Below are 12,911 nucleotides of genomic sequence, written 5' to 3' on the forward strand. Positions count from 1 at the left end.
TGACTCGCTGTCTATACAATATATAAATATATATAACTTTCACTATAATATTTAATATATAACAATTAACTTTTATTAAAACACAAAAGCCTCCACCTTCCCCCCTTACCAAATCTGCAACCAAATAATAACTTTGAATTTTACTGAATTTTCATATAATTTAAAATCCTGGTGATGGTCATATTAAACAATGATTCACAAAGAACCATCGCACCAACAAGTATGTATAAATTCTCTAGCTTTCAGATCAAAGATGATATGGCAACAATTAAACAATTACAGCTATGTGCACATGCAGGGACAGAAACAAAAACAGACAAGACAATATTTATAAGGTATGCCAATCTATTACAGTAAAAAAAAGTAACAAATTTTATCTATGAAAACTTACATGCACTGGAGTATATCTGCTGATTTCTTCGTCCCCCATGATAAACACGGGACGGTTTTCTTCGGCTCTGTCACGCCAGTCATTTTCACTGCCATCCTCTAATTCCCCTTGTGTCGAGGAAGTCACATCAGTAGAACCTTCAGAGCTAGTCTGCAAAAAAGAAAACAATTAAATCAATTTCCATCAGTGGATAATATCTTTCATTAATCAATTTATGTAAGTTCAGGTTTCAACAAATTTTAATATTTACTTCAGAAGTTTTTTTTATCACATAAACCAAGGTTTCTACAAAATTTTAACATTTACTTCAGAAGTTTTTTTTATCACTTTAACTAAGGTTTCTACAAAATTTTCAAGTAAACCGTTTTTCTTTGTATAAAGCAGGTTTTATTTCACAAAAATTGTCAGCAATTTAACTAGTCCAGGTTTCATTTTACCATTCTGCTGCCAACTAATTATTTATGGTGACGTTCAACACTACTTTTTTGTGTAATTAGTTTTTAGATACATTACATGTATATAAATATTATATCATGATAAACAAGTATTCCAAGTTTCATAATGATAACTTTTAAATTGTTTGAATTACGGGCTAAATTTAAGGTTTTTGCACCGCAACGACAATGACAATATAGCAATAATAATAGCCCGACATTTTCTTCAAAAAAAATTAGCTAATTATATGGAGGTTATAAAAAACCATGACTTAACTTCTGATCATTAACAATACTAGTGTGATATTGGTAAGCAGAAACATAATGACTATGGTCTCAAACCCAAACTTCCTGGCTTGAGAGACACACATACCAGATCATATTAACTACTAATAAGCCTTATCATTTTCCAATTGTTAAAAGGTCACATGAAAATTTTCAATAGCCCATTTTAAGATTCAATAGTGTGTTTATAAGCTAATAGCTTCCTACAAAATCAAACTAAAATAAATTCTGTATATTATGAATAAACAGTCAACTAAAACAAACACTACTAACGGTATTGTTTCTATTTATAGATATTTTCAAACACGTTGACTCCTGACAACATTCTAGTTTTATGTTATTAAATATGTTACTATTTTTAGTAACTCACATGACTTTCTGTAACAACTTTTTTAGTACTTAACTGATCATTTTTCAACCAATTTTTGTCCTGATGAAGATCATTATTATGATCGAAACTAGTCGACTATCATCTTAATAACTTATTTGGTTGTGATGTGTAGTTTCTCCTTGTCCTTCTCTGCCCTCAGTTTAAATTCCTTTTAAACTATAAATAGCCCATTTCACAATGGGCTTTCTTCTTGCTACTTAACAATGAACTGACCTGTGGTGTGCTAGGAGTTTTAACCTCCATTTATGCTGGTGACCTTGGGAGAGTAGCCTGTATAAGTTTTGTCTGAACCTTCCCTGTCACAATCTTGATCAATAAGATCTAATTATTTTCCATTTTAATCAAATGCCTGAAAAAATAACATGATAATATTTATTAATCTTTTTAAATTTCTTTTTATACCAAAAGCATCAAATACAGCATTGAATTTTACAATTTTAAGTCAAATTGTCCATCATAGGCTCATAAATATCTCACTTATTTTGCATTTGCTTTAACACTTTGTCCAAAAGTAATATCACAGTTTTAAACTGTTTACTTTTTAGGGGAGATGATGTGTAAACAGTCGGATAGCTCAGTCGCTAGAGCTGCAGAATAGTGTTCAGTGGGTTCCGAATTAGAGTCTCCCTTAGACTGCACATTTTTCTTACACTGTGACATTTGGCACCCAATGTGGGACCGTGACAGCATATAGTTCAGAGTTTAATTTACAATGCTCTGTAATCATGAGAATTTCAAGGTTGAATTTCAATATAACGGAGAAGTTTGCCATCAATCAAACCTGTTCACTATTACAGGAAGATGTTATTAGCCAGATAAGTCGGTGCAGATGCGGTGCTGTACTCTGAGGCTCCAGGGTTCAAGTCCCAATCAGGCACATTGTTCTCACCTTGTGACTGTCGTATGGGTAGCAGTATGATAAATGCAGATAACATTTCTGGAGATACTGGTTTTTTTTAAAAATAAATTTGTAGATCTTTTCTTTACAATTGTATTTTTAACAGTTACAGAGACCTCTACATAATGCTTTTGATTTGACAGTGTTTTTTTTTCACTTTTGGGGGAAGGGGGTTGGTGCCCTTTGGAGGGGGAAAAATGCAATAGGAGGGGAAATTTTATTTGTTGACTTATTTTATATTGTTTTCTTTGCAGTGCAAAAAGGGGAGAAACTCTTGCAACACAAGTTTAAAATATGTCTCCTTTTCTTAATATACGGATCTAAAATATTGATGCATAGCATGTTAAACTTGTTGGGACGCCGGGAGTAGCTCCCCTTACCTACCAGAGAACGATTTGTAAACGACCTTGCTTAATAGTAACTCTTACAGGCATTAAATAAAACATTTTTCAGCAGTTAGTTGCCAAACAAGAGCTGTCGGTAGGACAGCTGGACTATAGTAAACAAGAGGGCCATGATGGCCCTAGATCGCTCACCTGAATTATCAAACTCATCCAAACAATTACCTAGACAAGCATTCTGACCAAGTCTCATGACAGGTGAGTCAAAAATGTGACCACTACAGTGTTAACAAGGATTATCCATATTTGAGCAGTGCGACCTAGTTTTTTACCCAGGTGACACATATTCAAACTTGACCTAGAAATCATCAAAACAAACTTTCAGACCAATTTCCAGGATACTTGGATCAAAACAGTAGCAACTAGAGTGTTAACAAGATTTTTCTATTTTTAGCTCCGGTGACCTAGTTTCACATGCGATTTCGAACTCATCCAAGCAATTACCTAGACAAGCATCCTGACCAAGTTTGATGATAATTGAGTCGAAAATGTGACCACTAGAATGTTAACAAGGTTTTTCCATATTTGGGCGGTGTGACCTAGTTTTTCATCCAAGATGACCCATGTTCGATCTTGACTTAGAAATCATCAAAACAAACTTTCAGACCAATTAACAGAATATTTGGATCACAACAGTAGCCACTAGAGTGTTAACAAGATTTTTCTATTTTTAGCTCCTGTGACCTAGTTTTTCATCCGAGATGTCCCATGTTCGATTTATTCCCAGCAATGACCTAGACAAGTTTCCTGACCAAGTTTGATGACAATTGAGTCAAAATTGTGACCACTAGTGTTAACAAGGTTTTTCTATTTTTAGCTCCTGTGACCTAGTTTTTCATCCGAGATGACCCATGTTCGAACTCATCCGAGCTTTCACCTAGACAAGCATCTTGATCAAGTTTGATGATGATTGATGCAAAAATGTGACCGCTAAAGTGTTAACAAGGTTTTTCTATTTTTAGCTCCGGTGACCTACTTTTTCATCCGAGATGACCCATGTTCGAACTCATCCAAGCTATCAACTAGATAAGCATCCTGACCAAGTTTGATGATGATTGATGCAAAAATGTGACCGCTAGAGTGTTAACAAGGTTTTTCTATTTTTAGCTCCGGTGACCTACTTTTTCATCCCAGATGACCCATATTCGAACTCATCCGAGCTATTATCTAAACAAGCATCCTGACAAAGTTTGATGATGATTGGGTCAAAAATGTGACCACTAGAGTGTTCACAAGGTTTTTCTATTTTTAGCTCCTGTGACCTAGTTTTTCATCAGAGATGACCCATGTTCGAACTCATCCAAGCAATTGACTAGACAAGCATTCTGACCAAGTTTGATGATGATTGGTTCAAAAATGTGACCACTAGAGTGTTCACAAGGTTTTTCTATTTATAGCTCCTGTGACCTACTTTTTCATCCGAGATGACCCATGTTCAAACTCATCCGAGCTATCACCTAGACAAACATCCTGACCAAGTTTGATGATGATTGGGTCAAAAATGTGACCTCTAGAGTGTTCACAAGGTTTTTCTATTTTTAGCTCTTGTGACCTAGTTTTTCATCCGAGATGACCCATGTTCGAACTCATCCGAGCTTTCAACTAGATAAGCATCCTGACCAAGTTTGATGATGATTGAGGCAAAAATGCTACCGCTAGAGTGTTCACAAGCAATTGTGGACGGCCGGACGGACGACGGACGACGGACATTCACCGATCCTAAAAGCTCACCCTGAGCAAGCTCAGGTGAGCTAAAAAAGTCTTGATAATGTAAAATTTTAAAGTTAACAAAAAGGCAAAATTTTTCTTTAAATCCATGTTAAAGTTATTGTGCTTGAAAAGTGTCCTATTATGCTCTAAAAGAAAAATTTCAACTTGTTTCAAAACCAGATGTCAAATGAATGATGTCAATTACCTCCTCCTGTCTACAGGTTGGGGTCATGATGGTGTGCAAAGCTAATAAAATTTTACTGTAAATTCTAAATCAAAAAAGGGGCATAATTCTGTCAAAATGCTTGATACAGTTGCCTCCTCCTGTCTTCAGGTTGGGGTCATGAGGTTGAGCAAGTGTGCAAATTTTCAAAGCCATATGTCAATGTACTTTGAAAATATATGAGGTATTACAAAAACTTAAACGTAAATTCTAAATAAAACTAGAAATGTGTCCATAGGACACGGGTGCCCCCACCACGCCACTGTTCTGTCAATCTTTTTACTAAGTCAAGGGTAATATCTCTACAAATACTGGATAAATCCACAAGCGAAACCCCAGGTGCAAATCTAAATATGCTGAGCAACCTACCCATAAGGTTTAATGACTATGTCAAATCCTTTTTGAGTAACTTGCGACACAAGTTGAAAATTGCAAAAATTTTCTAAGTGAAGGGCAATAACTCTAAAAATACTAAATAAATCCAGACAAAAATACCTGGTGCATAACTGCACATGCTGATAAATATTCCTGTAAAGTTACATGACTCTAGATAGGTCAAATACTTTTTGAGTTACGTGCGACACATGTTGAAAATTGCGAAATTTTTCTAAGTCAAGGGCAATAACTCTGAAAATACTAAAAATATGCAGAAGAAAATACCCAGGTGCACAACTACACATGCTGATCAACATTCCTGTAAAGTTTCATGACTCTAGGTCAAATACTTTTTGAGTTACGTGCGACACAAGTTGAAAATTGCAAAATTTTACTAAGTCAAGGGCAATAACTCTGAAAATACTAAAAATATGCAGACGAAAATACCCAGGTGCACAACAACACATGCTGATCAACATTCCTGTAAAGTTTCATGACTCTAGGTCAAATACTTTTTGAGTTACATGCGACACAAGTTAAAAAATTGCAAAATTTTACTAAGTCAAGGGCAATAACTCTGAAAATACTAAAAATATCCCGACGAAAATACCCAGGTGCACAACTACACATGCTGATCAACATTCCTGTAAAGTTTCATGACTCTAGGTCAAATACTTTTTGAGTTACATGCGACACAAAAGTGAACGGACGGACGGACGGAAGGACGGACGGAAGGACGGACGGACAGACAAGGGTAAATCTAAATGCCCGCCACTAACGTGGGGGCACAAAAAGGGGCATAATTCTGTCAAAATGCTTGATACAGTTACCTCCTCCTGCCTACAGGTTGGGGTCATGATGGTGAACAAGACTAGTGTGCAAAGTTTCAAAGCCATATGTCAATGGACTTTGAAAATATTTGAGGTGTTACAAAAACTTTAACATAAGTAGTTACGCAGACGCAGACGCTCGGATGACTACAATAGCTCTACTTATTCTTATCAAATAGCAGTGTCTATTCTAGGACGCGCGATTGTTCGATTCACGCCAATATTTCACAGATTGCCCACAATTCAAAATCATGTGCGTGAAAATCGCGCATCTACAAAAAAGTTAATAAAAGCGTAAAAAAATTTTGGAAACAAAGTGATCGCATGCATAATTCCATCTCGCATTTTATTTGGTTGTATTGTTTACATTTACACCGGAAACTAAAGGGAGGTAACTGTAAGCTTATTATAATAATTTAGTACTGTATGGTACTGGTTACGTGAGTTGACGGAAATTAACGGAATTATCCGTACCGACCGGAACTAGTGTGCTAGGTCTGACAGTTGGGCGCCATTTTAGTGTAGTAAATAATCAAGAAAAATGAGGCAATTCCAAGCTTGGCTACGATCTAGACGTAAAAGATAGGTTGATTGTTTGTATTGTCAATCCCTTGATGATCAATCGCGACAGTTCTATAATAATTTGTTTTCGTTCATAAATTAAGGGAGGACAACTTCTGCTGCCTTAAATGAATATTTTCGTTTTAAATATTTCATCGCTTGAACGCCTCAGTGTAAACTTAATGCAGACGATTTAACATTGGCAGTTTATATTGGCACCCCTTGATTTTAAAAATTGCCCCCTTTTTTTAAATAGAGGGGGGAAAATCACCCCTATTTTTGAATTCCTAGAATAGACACTGAATAGTCGAGCTAAAAAATGATATTTCTTGCAGGCATATTCGGGCTGCCATATATGGGGAAATTTAGGTTTGGAGGGGGCGGAGGGGGGGGGAAAAAACATACTATTTTGAGGGGGAATGGGGCCAAATTTTGCTGAATGTTTTGGTGAAAAAAAAACACTGTTTGATCAGTGAGTAAGTCATTGGTCAGACAACTGATTCCTGTGATTATGAACCATTAATTGAATAAAATGGAATCTCATCTTTTGTTGGATTCCTATCCATGACCTGCATGTTTGAACTTAATAGCAAGCTGGACGAGCTGGCCCGAAGGGCCTGCTCGCAAAGCAAGCTTTACGGTAACGCAAGTACCTGCTACGTGATGGTTTTGAAAACTTTCGTCCAAAGTACCAAATTGGACACATCGCAACCTTTCGAATTTAATGATAACAGTAAAAACTGAGGAATTCTGACTGAAAACGGATGTGTAGACTGGTCACCCGCGCACGTCTATGGGAACCATAATTGGACAGGGAACCAGAATAAAGGAAGCTGTGTATAAAAAATGAAAATCGAAGGCGCCATTTTGTTTAAAATCTGATAAATAAAAACAATTTTTTGTCGAATTTTGTTGTGAAAACTATCTAGAATGAAAGAAAATGGTCTAACTAAGAAAATGAATCCGAACACCAATATCTTTTATTCAGTCGTTAACGCTGTACAGACGTTTAAAGTATTGTTTATGTGACGTCACAATGTAGCTTGCAAAACAAACAAATCAAGTACGCTATTTTAATGTAGCAAACGTTTTAAGTTTTACATTTATTTCACTTAAAATAATCTTTATTTCGCTTGAAAAATTATAGAGTGAAATAAAATAAACAAAGTTTTATCAAGGTTTTCAAAACTGGTTATTCATTTCACGACAGGGACGGGGCCATATTTAACACAGTATGTGTGACGTCACACGCACTCGTCACTGCATTTGAGATTATTTCATACTATTTCACTAAAAAGTACATCGAGCTCGCTTTGAGGCTTTGCCTTTTTCATATTAGGAGTCTGGAGTTTATATGGAGTTTATACCACTTTTTCCAACTGTCGAACTGATACAAATTTATGGTAGGCGTATCAGTAATAAAACAGGGTTGTCATTAACATTTTTTGCAGAAGGTTTGTTTTGAACTTGAGGCGGTCATTTCTATCTTTATCATGCATAACAAAGAGTGTTTTCTTAGTTTTGAGGCGGCCCATAATGCATTTGAGACAGGCATTTTGGCCTCCTGCCGCCTCTTAATGACAACCCTGTAAAAACATGTACATATGAAGGAAATTAAAGTTAAATTAATTCTTGATATGAAATAAGAGATCCTTCAGTTTTAAGTATATGTTTTGTCAAAATATTTGCAGACGTCTGACCATTTACTTTGTTATATAACGTAGGGTCGAATAAATTAGAGTACGAATACAGTACATAAACGGTGCCTTTCGCACAGAGGTCAAATTCGGAAATTCTTTCCAAAATTAACAAACTTTGTTAATGGTAAAGTGGGCATTTGTATTTACCTTGTAAATTAATCTACCATTATATACGATAATCACTATTTGGTAGAAATAAATTTCCCCAAAATATGGATTTTCGTTTGTTTTGGTTTTTGTGTTATCTTACAACTGTGAAAAAAATACAGCAGAATAAGGTAGTAAAACACTATAAGTTTTGTTCCACAGCATGTATCCTAAATGTTTGGGTCTATCCATCTTTCTTAGAGTCATAAAATTTTTTTCTTTATATAATTGATTTTTGTCAATACTTATGCTGTTTGGATGATGTTTAAGGGTTTTGGGTTGTAGAGGGGAATGCCAGATGTTTCAATCCCAAGACATTTCACTATTTATACGTTTCACTCCCAATTTGTAATTGTATGGGCGTTTCATTCCCTTTTTTTAATCCCAAGTATCAGAATAATTTTAGTATAAAAAAGGGGAGTGAAACGTCTTGGTGTGAACCGTCTTGGTGTGAATCGTCCCAATAGTGAAACGTCTGTCTACCAGTGTAAGCCATAACCACGCGACAGAAAACTGTACGAAATCTGTATTCGCTGTAATAAAAACTTATTTGGGGTTTTATTTCATTATTTGCTTGAATGTGATACTGGACCATAATGAGGACGTAGACAACCGATGCGTCAAGTCACTGAAAAAATTTAAAAAGTGAAATAATAAAAGAAGGCGTAGATCTATATAAAATATTATCTATGTGAATGTTTCCCCGAGCAGTCAAGACTGGGGACATATTTAGATATAGAGACTACCAATTATCAGGGTCTTCCAAATAGAATGGTCTGGAAACACGCTATGTAAACCATTCTCGCTACAATAAACATGTCTTGATATAACACTGTATAGTTTGCTATATGCAAATTATGTAAGTGTTCAAGGAAAGAGTGAAAATTAAATACAAGAGTAAAAATGAAAGTTCTAACAACATGATGTTCTTTAAAAATTCTATTTGAAAGATCCTGCAATTACTCAACACTAAACATATAAAGTTGTGTTTTTTATGTAAATTTAGAACTTCAAATTCCATATGGCAAGAAAACTGTACGAAATCTGTATTCGCTGTAATAAAAACTTATTTGGGGTTTTATTTCATTATTTGCTTGAATGTGATACTGGATACATGTACGTACCTCTAAAGTCATTGTCATCCATAGATGATTACAGATTGGAAGAATAACTGAACTGCAAAGATCAGACTAAATTAATAAAAGTAACTTTGTAAGAATCTATTGCCAGTTGTTAAATAAGATTTGTTCTTATTTTCCCATTCTCGCACATTTGTACTCTTGAAAAAGCATGATAATTAATAAGTATTAAAACTTAAAAGTGTTTCAACTTTTTGCGCATTTAAATTGTAATTGTATCATAGTTTTGAGACCTTATTGTTGAAAATGTGTCAGAGTTAAATCGTATACATATACACGCACAGTGCGTTAACTGGAGTGCAGGTATTAGTTACCCGCATTCCAGAGCATGATTATTGATTGGCTCATTTTTGCTGGGGTTAACATATTGTGACGGAAGAGAAAGGGAAAGCGACAGAAATATCATATTCAGATGCTCGTTCATTGGTTACTTTTTCCCGGGGTTTCATATTGTGACAACAGGGAACGTGTTTTTATGTTTGACTACGATACAAAAGAGAAAGAACATCAAAACACTCGGCAATCTGATTAATACTCGGGGGCTACGCCTCCTCGTACAAATCCGATTGCCTTGTGTTTCGATGCTCTTTCTATTACTTGCTTGTGACCTAATCGGGTAAGTTCTTATTGTTTAATTGATTGTTTATATTATATAATACATGTATGAACTTTTTTCCAAATGAACAAAAAGTAAAAAGAAATGTATTTTTAATTGCCGAATTAATACATATTGAATTGTATTGTCCGCCGGAGCAATGCAGTATGGCAATCCACCAGGGCAATATAAATATTTTTTCTGAATATCCATCAGAGCAGTACCGGGACCCGTTTTACTTATGTGCTAATTTAATGCTTTTTTTCTTTCATTGTTTTGGACATTTACCCCCCCCCCCCCGAGCAATGCTTTGTTTATTATCCCTAGTGTAATACTGTAATTGGACTGTCAATTGTGGAACAATACATTTTTGATAATCTGTTTGAGAAATGCAATATGCAATTTGATTCTCCTCCACAGCAATGCATTTTTGATTCTCCGGAGCAATACACGTTAATTATCCTTACTTTATTCTCTAGATACCTGGAATATATTTCAGAACTCCCACCAAGCAACTCATTTCGATTTTCTACCGGAGCCTGCAATATATTTCTGATTACATGTTTGTGCCGGAGCAATACATTTTGATGTACTGGCGGAGCAATATATTATTTTTGAATATCCTCCAGAGCAATGCATTTTGATAATACACTGGAGCAATGGATTTTTGGTTATCTACCTAAACAATGGATTTTTGGCTATCTACCTAAACAATGTATTTTTGGTTATCTACCTAAACAATGGATTTTTGGTTATCTACCGAAACAATGCATTTTTGGTTATCTACCGAAACAATGCATTTTTGGTTATCTTTATAATCTACCTAAACAATGCATTTTTGGTTATCTTTATAATCTACCTAAACAATGGATTTTTGGTTATCTACCGAAACAATGCATTTTTGGTTATCTACCGAAACAATGCATTTTTGGTTATCTACCGAAAAAATGCATTTTTGGTTATGTACCGAAACAATGCATTTTTGGTTATCTACCGAAACAATGCATTTTTTGGTTATCTACCGAAAAAATGCATTTTTGGTTATCTACCGAAACAATGCATTTTTGGTTATCTACCGAAGCAATGCATTTTTAAATATCCACCGGATCAATGCCGAGCAATACGTATTGATTGCCTACCGTAAATTTACTATATCGGAGCTATGCACTATCTACAGGAGCAACATATTGATTGCCCAACGTAGCAATATATTTTGATATATCTACCAGCTATATGTGAAAAAAAATCAATTTTCAACGTCTATAATAAAAGTATTATTATGGACGTTGAAATTTGATTTTTTTTCAAAACGGCTAATATTAAGTTTTTGATATATATGATCAGTACATATGCTGGGATTGACAAATATACATTTTATTTGGATTTTTAAGGCGTTTTAAGCTCCACACCCCAAGTGTCTGTGGAGCGCTATATAAACACGGGGGATAAACACGGGGGAGGAACTGTTACACGAGGGGTAGAGTTTTTATGATAACTTGTCAGGGATTCTTGTGATAACTGGCACGAGGGCCGTCGGAAAACTTTTCTATGTACTACAAAAACACTCGTAAAAAATGGTTATTTTCATCTTTAAAAGGTAAGTTTAAGGTGCTAAATTTAACTTTAATGATTAAGTTTGCCTTACATTTTGTATTATGTGCCAAAAACTCGCCCCTTACTTAAAATCTGATAGTTTTGAGTAAAATTTCCAAATTATTTGCCAATTCGCACGCATCGACCTGTTTATTTCTGGCCTTTTTTCTTCACATACATAATTACCTAACTATAAAGCAAAATTGCAAACATAAAGCCCCAGCTAACAAATTTATACCAGATTTTTCAAATGTCCTAGAGTTCTTATGAAAAGCTTTTGTTACTGCCAGTGTGTTTCTTCCGCTTAATCACATTTATTCCTCCCCCATGAATAATAAATTTGAAGTTTCAGATTTTAAATCCTAAATTTTTCCCGTTTGATTTGGGCTATGCTTTCTAAACATGATTTCTGTAAAAAATGTCGCAGATTTAGTTTAAAGATTTTAAAACTAGAATGTTAGTAAAGCCCGTAGCTTGTATGAACCACACTTATTTCCACTTCTCTGGTCCGTGGTTTTATAGAAAATTTCTATGCTCAAACTCGAATCTCGTGTATTTGAATGATCAAAAACTTGCAAAGAATATGCACTGACATATGAAATCCTGATACTTGAAATATATCTAAAAATGTTTTGTTATGTTGAGACCAGTACTAATGTAAAACATGGTTGTGACTCTAGAATGATTCGAACCCATTATCTCTAGAGACTGGGTATTACATCATCGGAAAATGAGAATATTCCTTTAGAGGCACACACCTTAACTTACTGGACACTGATGTAATTTACTCTTTATATTCATGCTTCATCGATAAACCATTATTGATTACATAGGAGAATTCCAGCAGGGTTCGAAACTAACCTAGATGAGAGGCAGATGTCTCCTACACTAGACCACTTCTTCTATTGACAAATACACAGACGTTTTTTTTCTAGAGATATTTTCTTTACTATTACTTTTAGGCAAGGTTTAAAGCAAACTGATAAAAGTTATTTCTTGTATATGTCGTTAATTAGGAGCTGATTTTGATCACATTTGGCTTTAAAGCTGCAGTCTTCCAGATGACTTTCACCTTTAGTAAAATGTATTAAGAGTTTTTAAAAAATAAATAAATGTTCACATTGCAAATAAACTTTACATGTCATATTTAAAATTGGTTTTACCATTTTCATCACCAAATTCCTACCCTGACAGGCTGTTCAACGTGTCTTTTTGTTTGTTGTTTTATCTTCATTAAC

Source organism: Ruditapes philippinarum, unplaced genomic scaffold (genome assembly GCF_026571515.1).
Source record: "Ruditapes philippinarum isolate M1 unplaced genomic scaffold, ASM2657151v2 ctg2459_1_1_1_1, whole genome shotgun sequence".
Lineage (NCBI taxonomy): Eukaryota > Metazoa > Mollusca > Bivalvia > Venerida > Veneridae > Ruditapes > Ruditapes philippinarum.